Genomic DNA, 15,188 nt, shown 5'->3' on the forward strand with positions numbered 1-15,188 from the left:
ATGGTTCCTCGGGTGTTTCCCTCTGACAGGACCAAGGTGGGCTTCCTAATCTCGTTGCTCTCCAACAAGGCCTTGGTGAACCCCTTACGGAAAAATGATAATCCTGTGACACTTGATTACCCGTGTTTTGTTGCCTCCTTCTGTACGGTATTCTATGTGCCTGCTCGCTCTGCCTCTGCTGCTAAGCTGCTCCTGTCCATTCAACAGGGTATATGAACCGTTGCCGAGTATGCATCAAATTTCATACCCTGGCAGCAGAGGTGGGCTGGAATAATGAGACTCTAGTGGCTGTCTTCCCTCATGGTCTCTCCGATGCATTGAAGGACAAGATTGTTACCAAGGATCTCCCTGACGAGCTTGAGGCTCTCATTTCTTTCCGGATTTTAATCGACACCAGGCTCAGGGAGAAACTATCATTTAAGGAGTGCCTGCAGGGGCCTCCTACCAGATTGGCTCCTAATTTTTCTTCCCCATTCATTCCTCCCTCACCTCCCATGCCTCCTGGGGATGGTGCGTCTGGCTGTGAACCCATGCACCTGGGGTTCACTCGCTTTTCCAAAGCTGAGCGGGCCTTTAGGAGGAGGGAGGGCCAGTGCCTGTATTGCTGCCTTGGTGGACATTTCCTTAAAACTTGTCCTACCCATCCGGGAAACGCTCGCACCTAAGGTCCTGTTGGGGGCAGATCTTAGGCGGAATTTCCTCACCCCTGGTTTCCTGTAAAGATAAAACGCTAATCACAGTTGTCCTCTCCTGGGCAGCAGGTTCGGTGGATACTCAGGGGTTCGTAGACTCTGGTGCTGGCGTTACTTTATTGACAGTACGTTTGCTGCTGCAAATTTCATACCCTTGTAGCCCCGTGTTTCTCCACTAGTCATCGAGGCGATTGATGGCAGACCCCTGCAACCGGCACAGGTTACCCACGAGACCGTTCCTGATGGCGATAAGGTCTTTTTACAGGGAGTCAGCCTGTTTCTAGGTTATATCATCCCCACACTACTTTGTTGTTTTGGGGTACCCTTGGCTTCAGAAACAGAATCCGACCTTTGATTGGCAGTCGGTCAAGATCCTCTCTTGACACTGTTTGTATCCATGGGCCTGTTAGGGTGCTTTGTACCTCCTCAGATTCAGTGTTGCCTACTGAATATCATGAGTATCAAGATGTATCGTGGCAGGATTTATTTTACCTTGCATTCCTGTTGGCAGCCATCATGGAGATGTGCAGACTGCTGTCTTTTATAAACTCTGTTTGCATCATCACTTGCCTGCTGCCTGGGCTTCGCTCAGTGATGATTTTGCATTCCTGACTATATATATCACCTGTTGGCTTGCAGTTCTTTGCCGTTGTGTTTGTGCTCCAAGGCGCATCACTGCTAGCAGTCTTCTGTTTTCCGTGTTCCTCTGTGCATGACCTGGCTTGGCTGACGACTTTCCTGGCTCTCGATTCGGCATCAGCAGATGACCCGGCATCGGCAAATGACCCAACATCAGCAGACTACCCGCCTCTCACTTGACCCCGGCTTGGATAACTACCCACTTCTAGACTCAGTCCCGGTTCGAATGACTACCCGCTCTGGACTTGACCCCGGCTGTTCCTGATTTCGCTCCTCACTCTTGCTATGCGTTTAATGCTGTTGTTCTAATAAACTGCTTTATTTTACTTGGATCTTCATGTGGTCTGGCACCCTGACAGATATGTTCTGTATTGAAAACATAGCCAATGCGCCCCATGTTTACTGGCCAGGTGGCAACACTACTTCTGGGCCAGAAGGTGATATGAGATTTCTTCAGTGGGGTTCCTTAAGAATTACCACAACTTGCCTCTGCTGATTCTTGGTTTGCCCTCTGCTAGACCCTGACTAGGGATTACCCACTGCTGATCTTCTGGTGTGACCTTGGCTTTTCTCCTGATCTTGACTCTGCCAGCTATTTCCTTGGCTAATGACTGCTGCCATTCCAAAACACGCTTCCAGCTTGCTGTGTGTTCCAGCATCCCAACCATCTACCTTCTTCTTGGTCTGCTCAAGCACCTCATAGCCAAGCCTGTCTCTAAAAGGTAATTTCCTTGGACTGGATGCCTGGCACCCATGCCACTCTGTGCCCTCTCACTCCATGTGCCACGCTCCAGGGATGTTTGAACCAGAGGTGTGAGGAAAGTCCTCTTGTCAACTTAGCCTTCAGCCAGGTACATAATAATGGCTGTCCCTACAGATACAACAGAGAAAAGGATGTAGACATGAAGAGACAGGAAGTATGTTATTTCACCAAGTGATGGAAAAAAAAAAAATTAATTCAAACCCTGTATCCAAGGACTGGTTAACTGCAATATATTGCATATTTGTTTTGGGTTTAGATATGCTTTAAAAAAATACATGTATTTGATATGAATGTACAATATATATGTGTAAAGCGCTGCATAAATTGACAACACTGTATAAATACCTGAAATAAATAGATAAATGAATTTACACTGATCTTTATATCAGACCTTAACCACTTGCCGACCAGTCACATTGACTGTACTGCGGCAAAGTGGTTCATTATCGTCCAGCGACGTAGACCTACGTCGCTGGACTCCTCCCCCTGTAGGCGGCGCTCATGCGCCGCCGGAGGCGCGCTCCCGCTTTTTTCAGTCACATCGGGAGTCGGGCCAGGGGAGGAGCGGCGGCGATCGCCGCTGCTCTTCCCCGATTGTCGGGGAATCTAGTTTGGAGATCCGCCTGCTTGTGTAAACAGAGCGGGCGGATCTCCTCAGTGACAAGGAGTGACAGATTGCAGTGAACATGCGATCTGTCCTTGTGTCACCTCCCCCCCCCACACGTTAGTAAGCACCAGGCATACATTAACCCCTCCCTCTCCAATAAAATTAACCCCTTCCCTGTCAGTGTCATTTTTACAGTAACAGTGCATATATATAGCACTGATTACTGCAGTAATGTCACTTGTACCCCCGAAAGTGTCAAAAATGTCAGTCAAGGGTCCGATCTGTCCGCCGCAATGTCGCAGTCCCGCAAAAAAAATCGCAGATCGCCGCCATTACGCGTTAAAAAAAAAAACACCAAAAATGACAGAAATCTTTCCCTTAGTTAGTAAACGCAATAACTTTTGCGCAAACCAATCAAAATACGCTTATTGTGATTTTTTTTTTACCAAACATAGGTAGCAGAAAACAAATTGGCCAAAAATTTAAAACATTTTGATTTTTACATTTTTTTTTGGGGGGGGGGGGGAATTTCATATAAAAAAATGTTAAAAATTTTGTTATTTTTTCAAAATAAACGCTCTTTTTTTGTTTATAGCGCAAAAAGTAAAAATTGCACAGGTGATCAAATACAACCAAAAGAAAGCTCTGTTTGTGGGAAAAAAAGGACGTAAATTTCGTTTGGGTACGGCGTCGCACGACCGCGCAATTGTCAGTTAAATTCGCACAGCGCCGAATCGCAAAAAGTGGCCTGGACGTAAGACAGCAAAATCCTCCGGTGGTAAAGTGGTTAAAGAAAGACCATCATGGAGAAAAATGGTTAGATGACATTATGCCCAAAACATTGCTCATTCAAATGTTGGACTGCTGGAGAACCACCCTTTACTTGGAATATGACAGGTCCTCTTGTGTTTTAGATAAGCTTGTAACATGTCAAAATGTATCACTACATAGGGGAAGTTACAATATAAGTGAATAATAGCTGCAGATCTATCGCTTTCCATGTCTCCCTCCCCATGTCAGGATGGAAAGGGAGGACAGGGAGTTTTTATAGCTATAACAGAGCTCTGAGGTTAATTGTGAAAATCAATGCAGTGTCTGAATGCTGCGGGGGAAGGGAGATATCTGGTATAAGAAGATATAGAAGAGCTTCTACAGTACAGTAAAAGGAGGCCAGCAGCAGCACAGACTGAGCTAAACAAGACCAGAATCATATATAATGCAGATAGGTTAAAAATAGCCAACACCAATGGCATTCTATGAATGCTCATACAGTTGTTAATATTATAAACATAAATCAGGAAGACATAGTTTAAAGGGAACTCCATTAAAAAAAAAAAAAATATATATATATATATATATATATATATATATATATATATATATATATATTCAAGCAAACATAATGACCACTGCTTAGTTACCCTGAATCTGAGACATAGCAAAAGAAGACTGTGTGCTGGAAGACCACACTGATCACAGGTCTGGAAAACGAGAAAATAGCTATATAATGTCATTCATGTGTCATTGGCTATGGATTCCACTCTGATTGATATATAAATGATGAAGTGTCTCTACTCCCAACATAGGTGTGCACAGCCTATGGCAGTGATGGCGAACCTTGGCACCCCCGATGTTTTGGAACTACATTTCCCATGATGCTCATGCACTATGCAGTGTAGTTGAGCATCATGGGAAATGTAGTTCTAAAACATCTGGGGTGCCAAGGTTCTCCATCACTGGCCTATGGCATTAGGGTGTGCACCCCAAAGCTCAAACACTCTTGCCTTTCTCTGCAGCCTCAGCTGCGCTGGACAGTGAATGAATGGGAAGTGCTCTGTGCTGAGCGGCTTCCTGTTCATTCATCAACTGAAGCATAGTAAACCTAGTTGTGTTCACAATGCTCATTTGGAAAAGGAAGGCACCAGTAAATTACATATTTACTAGCTCCTTTCCCCACTCTCCATCCTACAGCGTTGTGATTAGGGTGTGCCCAGGCACACCTGGCATTGCCCCTGTGCACGCCTATGACTCCCAACAGATAAATATATTTCACTAGTACTTCAGTACTGGTCCAGAGTAAACAACCAAGCAAATATTTCCCGTCCCAACCTTTTAGACCAGCCCCTCCCTGGTTGGTAGGTATCCAGAAGAAGTTGTAGGAATGTAGAGGAGCATACAGTATGTACATTTTACTTTATATGTTTTCATTGAGGGTAGGTGAGTTTGCTATCCCCTGTACCAGAGGTCTAGGAGAATTTCCCTACCCTATAGCATATGCATGGTGTTTTCTAAAGCAGTGGTCCTCAACTCCGGTCCTCAGGGCCCACTAACAGGCCATATTTTAAGTATTACCTTGGGGAGATGCAGACTAGAATACTGCAATCAATAAGCAGCAAATTATATAACCTGGGATGTATTTCAGTTATCTTGCAAACCCGGCCTGTTAGTGGGCCCTGAGGACCAGGGTTGAGGACCACTGTTCTAAAGGGTCATCTTGGTTTTTTTGCTCTTAAAACATTGCAACCAAGCTAAGTAAACTGTCAGCTGGTATCACTACATCATCACAATTGCTGCTAGGCTATTTTGTCTGGGATATGATTTTTTTGTAATTAAAACAAACTGTTAAAAGAGGTAGAAAATAACATCTAGCGTAACTGGAGAGAAATGCAATAGGAATTTAGTTTGGAATATTGGCCTATCTCTAATATAATATTCCGAGATTGTTCTAATAACTGAGACTCCGGTTTGGAAAGAGGCATACAGGCCCAGGAGTTGGGAAGCTCTGATAAAAAAGAAGACATATATTATGTGAATTCTCTGGAGAAATGTGGGGGTCACTTACAAATGGATTAGAACGCATTCTTTGGATTCAGTTGCTTCTATTTTAAAACACGGTGCCAGAGATGTCAAGACTCCATTAAGAATTTCCATGGTCTGCCTAAAGACGCCTAGAGATGTTCTGGAGATTTTTGGTCTGTGACAAAAATGTAGTCTAAGTGTTTAACTAGATGTCACGTTTGGGTCCCCTTTCCTGAATGGTTTACTTTTTTTTCATCAGCCTAGGTTTTTGATAAACGTTGTGGGTTGCTGCAGAGACCCTTCCACTACCTCAAGTCACAATTAAAGAAAGATGATTTCCAGGCAAAAATAATAGGAAGAAAAAGAAGAAAAAAAAAGAAATGTATTTTCTAAAACCCACCTCCAGTTTTAAAGATATAGTATGGAAGGATTACAACCTTTACTTACAACTCTTATTTAGTGCTTCTAGATTAAAGAATACTTCATTGAGGCTTGATATGTTCTACAAAATTCACTTGGTTATGGTCATGGCTGTTGGAAGTTTCTTTGGAACATACAGAGAGTGACTCAATTGGCAAGCAGTCATTCAAGACTAAAAATATACACTATATTACCAAAAGTATTGGGACACCTGCCTTTACACACACACATGAGCTTTAATGACATCCCAGTCTTAGTCCCTAGGGTTCAAGTTGGCCCATCCTTGAATTGGCCCACAAGGTTTAGGAGTGTGTCTATGGAAATGTTTGACCATTCTTTCAGAAGCGCATATGTGAGGTCAGAAACTGATAGTGGCCGAAAAGGTCTGGCTTGCAGTCTCCGCTCTAATTCATCCCAAAGGTATTCTATCAGGTTGAAGTAAGGACAGGCCAATCAATTTCCTCCACCCTAAACTCGCTCATCCATGTCTTTATTGACCTTCCTTATTGCACTAGTCCAAATCATTTGGTGGACGGGGGATTATGGTGTGGGGTTGTTTTTAAGGTGTAATATAGTGTATGTTTCAGGCACAGTTGACCATTCATAGCCTATAATGGGACCAATGTCTTAAAGTTATTTCATTGATTCATTTTACTATAGATTCAAAACACATTCACTAAAATCCCATATGGGTGCTAACATAACGTTGTTTCAAAAGTTTGTAGCACAGACCCCGGACTGGTATGGCTGTTTGGTCTCAGATTCTATTCCCTGATAGTCACACAACAGCCAGGCCCACAGTATTTCATGGTCACAAGCTGTGCATCTCTTTTTGCAGTTTTATTTTGCTAAAAGAACTGGGATAAAATGAGGGTGAGCCTTGGGATACTCCATTAAAACTTAAAACAAACTGTATTTGATCTGCTCCTTCAGGATGAGGGCATCCCCCTTTAAAGTGAAAAAAAATTGGTACTAAACGGGGACTCCTGAAAAGGAGTATAGTCCTGGACAAACCGTGAAAAACTCTCCCAAATGAAGCAAAAGAAAGTCTCAAGTCCAAGAGGCTGGTACTCACTGTGTCCTGAATACTGTGTTGCCACCTGCATTATCAGTCAGTTTCTGTACTGGAATTGCCTGTGTACTGGATCCTTAGATGAGATCTCTGCAAAAATTCAGGAAGCTAGATCAGAGGTTCCCGAGTCAAAGCAGAAGCTGGGAGTCCCCAAAAAAGGATTCTGGCAGCTGTAGGTCGTCTCCTAAGGATGCCCCAGCCTTCAGACTGTGTCTTACTCTCCCAGGAACAAGATACATCTGTTCTGGGTCCCTACCTATTTATACCCCTCTCAGCCCCCTGCAGGTCGCTCACTCCCCTAACCAGGTGATCTCTGTACATTAAAATGATTATAACAACCTTTGTTCCAGATTCCTACCTTATGTTATTCTGAAGAATTCACTGTTTGTTCCTCTGTGCTGAGTGGGTCTAATGGTAGTGGTTTCATAATTACCAATCAGCTGTGCAGCTGCAGAATGCTAATGAGGAAAGCTGCTGGGTCTTCATCCCTTTAGACAAGTACCTATTGGGAGATTCTCACCAAAAGTTACATTCTTGTTGCAGGGGATACCTGAAAATTGACTTGTATCGTAGGTAGACTTCAGGGAAAATTGGTGAGCCAATCACACAAGCAGGAAATTATGTTTCTGCGGGGTGTTCAGTACACATTGGCGCTTTTCCACTGCATGGAACCGTAACGGTTCGGCACGCTTTTGTGCTTTTCCACTGCTGGTACCGCATGGTATAGGGTCGGAACGGTTTGGTACGGTACGGTACAGGTTTGCTTTTCCACTGCATGGAACCGAACGGTACGGCTCTGAAAAAACAGTACCTACTCGATTGTGGTTCCAACAGGTACCAAACTGGTACCATATCCCACAATCCTTTGCATGCAGTCACTACTAGCCACTGATTGGTCAGAGAATCCCACCCACCCCGTTGTTATCCCACCCACTTAACTTTAGTACTACTTTAGTGGAAAAGCAAACCTATACCGTACCGTACCGAACCGTTCCAACACCGTACCATGCGGTACCAGCAGTGGAAAAGCAAACCGGGCCAGGCAGGGCCGAGTAGAGCCGAGCCGGTACGAGCCGGTACTTGCAGTGGAAAAGTGCCAATTCTGTGTACAGAACAACTCCAGGTAGCCATATTGCATTGCATTTTCAGAAAATTACAGGGGCTGCAGATTGAAAAGGAAAGCTTGTTTTTAATAACATTCAAATACAATATGGCTTGTGTCACAGTTGTATATGCTATATTATTTTTTCTTTATTTAATATTTTTCCCCCGACAAAAGTGGAGTTACCGTTTACCACTAGTGGCCTACTGGCACGCTACAAGTTAATTTTGATCTTTTGTAAATCTACAGCTTTCATTAAAAATCTCCTGGTGATCCTGCCATAAAGATTCTTGTTCAGGCACTCCCCAGTGGGTTGACAACTGTCTCCCAATTGTGCTTCATCACTTCAGCAGCGATGTGAAGTTGACACTGGGATGAGAGCATGTGGACAAGAAGTGGCTGCAATGAAGTTGTGTACAACAACACTGAGGTGTACTAATAAAATGATTTAAAAAAGATGAAAACAGCATTTAATTAAAACATGCTAATTATTTATAACACACAGTGCTTTATCAAAATAAATGCCATCCAGGTTGGGTTTAGTTCTTCTTTAAAAAGCAGCCTGCATTGTCCAGTTCTCACTCAAGGACCCTATTGGGAAATTAGTCTAACTTCTAAAGTTTCTCAAATCCTTCTGGTTGGCTTCCTATTCTGGCCAAATTAATAGTATATTGTAAAACACAAACATCCCTATGGACAGTAAAAACCACTCTAGTGATTCTAGACTTTGGCTTCCTCTCAATGGACTGTTGTTTCCCACACTGTGATGGACATTATTTAACCTTGAATGCTCCCACATCTACTCCACTTCCCTTCCAACATCAATCTCTACTTCCATGCTGCAAATGACAAACTGCATGTGGACATGAACTCAATTCCCACATTTCCAGATCTCTTTTACGGTTCCTCTCCTCTGTCATCACTAAATTCAATTCTTACATGGTAGCCCTCCAACAAGTCAGCAGTAGAGGAGACTCTGAGGACCGCTCATTATACAGCTGTTGAATATTTTCAGACACAATCCTTATAAATGCCCCTTTTACAAAACCTGGATACACATTTTTAAGTCCTTAAAGTGGTTGTAAAGGTTTCTTTTTATCTCAATGAATTCTATGCTTTAGGATAAAAAGCCTTCTATGTGCAGCAGCCCCCCTAATACTTACCTGAGCCCAATCTCAATCCAGCAATCTTGCACGAGAGACTCGGCTGTCCGGGACTCCCTTCCTCATTGGCTGAGACAGCAGCTCGGCGCCATTGTCAATTGAAGCCAATGAGAAGAGAAAGGGGGCGAGGCGGGGCCGGGCCACAGCTCCATGTGTGAATGGACACATAGCAGGGGCTAGGCTCGGGTGCCCCCATGGAAAGCTGCTTGCTGTGGGGACACTCAGCAGGAGGGAGGGGCCAGGAGCATCAAAGAGGGACCCGAGAAGAGGAGGATCTGGGCTGCTCTGTGCAAAACCATTACATAGAGCAGGTAAGTATGACATGTTTTGTTATTTTTAGGGTAAAAATAAAAACAAGACTTTAGTATCACTTTAAGCGCCCATTCACACTGGCGCGACACGACTTGCTGGGGCGACCTGTGAAGTATATATAATTGATATATCATATAATTGAAGTCAATGCAAGTCGCCTCCAGGTCGCCCCAAAGTAGTACAGGACCCTTTTTCTAAGTCAGAGCGACTTGTGTCGCTCCTATTAGAACGGGTCCTGTACTATTCAATGGCGAGCGACCGACCGCGACTTGTTAGGGGACCAAGTCGCCTGACAAGTCGCGCTAGTGTGAATGGATCCTAAGGGTTTTTGCGAGTGGGGGGTTCTATTTTTAACCCTGAATCCTGCAGCTTTGTGCTATTTCAAACAAAACTATTTTTTTTGTATTTTATCAGGGTGAAGGCGCCTAGTTTTCGTGTCTAGCCCCATGTAGGATGTGGGATACCTGCTGCTCTTTTTATTTTATGGTACAGTGCGTATATTATTTGGTATATTTTATCATTTTATTAGGTATCATAAACTATTTATACATTGGTTATACATTTGTGATGCAGATACTATTTATATCCCTTATCTTGAATATATATTTATTTATCATCACAAGATATACACACATATACACCACTATATTACCAGCACTCATTTTTTTCATTCGTTTTAATATTTTTTTTTGTTTGATTTAGGTGGAAAAGGGTTAAAACTTCTGCCAGGTTTTTATCGCTATCTGTATCCCAATTGAGGAGATTCACTTCCTTTTTTTATCATGCTAACTGCTGTCTCTAAAACAGGAGAATAGACGATATATTTCAGTGAGCATATATGTTCCAAAGAAAATTGTCAAAGGGTCAAAGGAGAAACTTTTTGCCAGTTAGGGAAGATTTCTTCTCACTTCCTGTCAAGTTTCTGGGACAGGAAGTGGGCCAGGGAAACAGATCAGACACAGTCAGAAAAAAAAAGTTCAAAATTGTAAAGTCTTGATGAAGAGGGCCTCTAGGAACCCCGCAACATGCTCGCTGTTTTTTTTTTTTTTATTATGAAATAAAAGGACAGATTACAGGACAAAGTGCCTGGGTATGGAAGCATGAAACATATTTAAGCTGAGTGAGCACAATCAATCACAATACATTTGACATTTAACAAAGAACATTCAGCTCAATAAGGAATGGTGATTTTTTCATGCTGGGTAGTTTCAGGGTTGCCCTGTAATAGTAAGTAAAGGGAAGTCCATTGTCCTTCTTAGAAAGGGAAGAATAGCAGAAGAATTATCGTTAAAATGGAATATAGAAAAATAGGTAGAAGATTGTAATGGGAAGCGATATGATGGGGAGAGCCGACCAAGATGTGCCATCCCTTCTGTGTTTCAGGACAATAGAGAGAAACCAAATGGCCATTACGCTCAAATGAAATCTGTATTTTGAAAGAGAAACCAAGGGCTCCATGTATTAAAATATTGTGTACAACAACTATATAGTCTAGTCCAGTGATAGCGAAACTTGGCACCCCAGATGTTTTGGAACTACATTTCCCATAATGTTCAACTACACCGTGGAGTGCATGAGCATCATGGGAAACATAGTTCCAAAACATCTGGGGTGCCAAGGTCCGCCATCACTGGTCTAGTCAGTTTAACAATACACATAAGATATTGTAAATTGTTTACCCATTCCCTCATTGATGGAGGGATAGCATTTTTTCTAGTGTCTAGGTATTACTACCCTAGAGAATATGAGGAAAAATATGAGTTGGCTTCTCTTGGCGGAGGCTATGGACCCAAGTAGGGATAAATGTGTAGGGAGAATTGTGGGGAGCGTCTTACCTTTGAGGCAGTTAAGTGATCTTAGGTTTTAAAAATACAGTAGACTAACATTTAGTAGGCTCTGGTCAAGACCCCCATATACATTGCCTTGAAAAAGTATTCTTACCCCTTGACATTTCCCACATTTTCTCATGTTACAACCAAAAACATACATTTATTTTATTGGGATTTTATGTGATAGACCAACACATAATGGCACAAAATTGTAAAGTAGAAAGAAAATGATAAATGGTTTTAATTTTTTTTTACAAATAAATATTTGAAAAGTGTGGCATGCATTTGTATTCAGCCCCCCCTGAGTCAATACTTTGTAGAACCACCTTTCACTGCAATTACAGCTGCAAGTCTTTTTGGAAATGTCTCAACCAACTTTGCACATCTAGAGAGGGACATTTTTGCCCATTCTTCGTTGCAAAATAGCTCAAGCTCTGTCAGATTGGATGGAGAGCGTCTGTGAACAGCAATTGTCGCAGATTCACAAATTGGATTTAGGTCTGGAGTTTGACTGGGCCCTTTCTAAGACATGAATATTCTTTGATCGAAACCATTCCATTGTAGCTCTGGCTGTGTGTTTAGGGTCGTTGTCCTGCTGGAAGGTAAAACCTCTGCCCCAGTCTCAAGTCTTTTGCAGACTCTAACAGATTTTCTTCTAGGATTGCCCTGTATTTGGCTCCTTCCATCTTCCCATCAACTCTGAACAGCTTCCCTGTCCTTGCTTAATAAAAGCATTCCCACAACATGACGCTGCCACCACCATGTTTCACAGTGGGGGTGTTCAGGGTGATATGCAATGTTAGCTTTTCGCCACACATAGCATTTTGCTTTTAGGCCAAATAGATAAATTTTTCTAAGGAAAGTAGTTTGTATGGTTTGCCCACAGTTGTCCAAAAGCCTCCATCCCTTAGTGTAAATGTGTAAAAGCAAGAAGGATTTATGGGACTTTAATTGAGGACAGTTGGACATAGAAATATTCTTTATTTAATACCATGGATAATATAATATAAAACAACACTGTAGCATTAATGGATACAGGGATCAGACACACAGTAAATACAGCAATATATAAGACATCCAAAGTAAATACAATTTTTTCTAGGACCAAAAATGGATCACTCAAGAAAACAATGGGTCAAATATGATACATGCTCTGTGTGCTCACGATATTTAAATATATTACAGTTAGATGAAACATGAGTAATTGTAGGCTCGACGTGTTTCATGGACCTCCGTCCATTCATCAGGAGCTTGAAAATTTATCTAAGAATGAAAATATAAATTATATTGATATAATAGTGTATGGGCTATAATGAGACATATTCATGGATTGGACACTACCTTAAGTCGTGTCATATATCCGGGAGCCATCCAGTCTAAAACGGCAAGATCAAAGCCAGGGCCAGATTAACGTAGGGGCTATTGGAGCTGCAGCTCCAGGCCCCTACCTTTATATAGGCCCCGGGTTGGCCATATTCACTGTTACCACTCTCCTGTCACTTGTAAACACAGAAGTCTGGCTTCTATGCTCGCTTCCCCAGGCAGCTCCCTCAGAACCTCCCCACACAGCACGAAGGCCGGACAAGGAGGGACAGTTGCCGATGCATGGATGTGTTTATGGGCTTCAGAGACAGCATCCCATGTGGAATTAGGCATGCATGGCTGCACCCTTCCTCCTCTGGGTGCATGCCAAGGCACGGCCCTTAAGGCCCTTCAAAATCCTCAGCACCAAGCCCATGATGCTCTTAATCCGGCCCTGATCAAAGCCGGTCACAGGAAATGCCTGACCCGGGGCTGAGGCATGGATCACAACTGGCAACACAAGGGCGAACAAGGAGGAAAGAACCATGATGGAATATGAATGAACCAATAGAGAGGCTTCAAGGATATAGATCCAGGAAATTATGATAGAGGCACTTGGGGAGCATATACAGTCTGAAAAGATATTTATAAAACTTTTTGCATAAATCTTTAAAATGAATCTACTGAGAAGGAACAGTCTCAAAAATATATCTATAAATAAATAGAGTGTATAGGGTCAGACGAATGAGCCCAAAGAGAGGTGCCTATAAATAATCATCATATAGTCTTGAATCAAAAAAAGGTTGTAAATGCATATGGTCAGAGCAATAGTCCAGGGAGGAGTATCTAAAATTGGAACACCAAAAGTGATGTGTGGAGGGAAAATAAATTAGGTGCATATTGGGAATGTCCATGCAAAAAATATCCGAAATGAGAAAGTGAAGTGCAATAGGACCCTCAAGGTAAATAGAAGAATACAACAACCACCAAAAGAAAAAAAACAAAAAAAGAGGAAAACCAGTGAGACATGAGATAAGGGAATCATTATATTGGACGAGGCACGGCTCCTATGGACAAGGTGCCAAAGAGTGCTGTGAGTAAAGAGAGAAACAGTGCAAATTGGTGGAAGACATTGCTACAAGGAGACAGACTATGTTGGCAATATAGCATATAATAGACAACAGGGATATGGAGTAACTAAATGGTCAGAAATACCAGAAATTGTAGAGTCCCGAATAGAGGTGATCAGCGGTCCGTCCAAAATGTGTGCCCGAGGTGCAGGAGTGATGCCATGCCAGCGCCATACTGGCGTCATTAAATAGGCAGGTGAGGTATCTCCCATATCCGGTAAAACAGACCGGATGTCGGTAGAAGCAGCCCGCCTCTGACGTCCCGGAAGGTGGACGGGTTGCCTTGGCAACAGGACGCCAGGAGGCATCCCGTACCATGCAACCACTGCATGGCGCCGATGGAGGGCGTGGCAACCCGCTCCCAGCCCGGATGTGGAAACAGAGACAGGCATCGGGAGGAGGTGACTGGCCGTCCATCGCAGCCCCGGTTGTTGTATTCTTCTATTCACCTTGAGGGTCCTATTGCACTTCACTTTCTCATTTCGGATATTTTTTGCACGGACATTCCCAATATGCACCTAATTTATTTTCCCGCCACACATCACTTTTGGTGTTCCAATTTTAGATACTCCTCACTGGACTATTGCTCTGACCATAATATATTATATTATCCATGGTATTAAATAAAGAATATTTCTATGTCCAACTGTCCTCAATTAAAGTCCCATAAATCCTTCTTGCTTTTACACAGATACATTTTTCTCTAATCTGACCAGAGCACCTTCTCCCACATGTTCGCTGTGTCCCCCACATGGCTTCTCACAAACTGCAAAGGAGACTTCTTATGGCTTTCTTTCAACAATGGCTTTCTTCTTGCCACACTTCCATAAAGGTCAGATTTGTAGAGTGCACGGCACGACTAGTAGTTGCCCTGTGGACAGATTTTCCCACCTGAGCTGTGGATCTTTGCAGCTCCTCCAGAAATACCATGGGTCTCTTGGCTGCTTCTCTGATTAATGCTCTCCTTGACCTGCCTGTCAGTTTAGGTGGGCGGCCATGTCTTGGTAGGTTTGCAGTTGTGCCATACTTTTTACGTTTTCGGATTATGGATTGAACAGTGCTCTGTGAGATGTTCAAAGCTTGGGATAATGTTTTTATAACCTAACCCTGCTTTAAACTTCTCTACAACTTTATCCCTGACATGTCTGGTTTGTTCCTTTGCCTTCATGCTGTTTCTTTACTAAGGTTATCTAACAAAACTCTGATGAGGGCTTCACAGAACAGCTATATTCATACTGAGATTAAATTACATACAGGTGGACTCTATTTACTAATTAGGTGACTTCTGAAGGCAATTTGTTCAACTAGATTTTTGTTAGGGATATCAGAGTAAAGAGGGCTGAATACAAATGCACACC

This window comes from Pelophylax lessonae (assembly GCF_965119305.1).
Source record: "Pelophylax lessonae genome assembly, chromosome: 11".
NCBI classification, from domain to species: domain Eukaryota; kingdom Metazoa; phylum Chordata; class Amphibia; order Anura; family Ranidae; genus Pelophylax; species Pelophylax lessonae.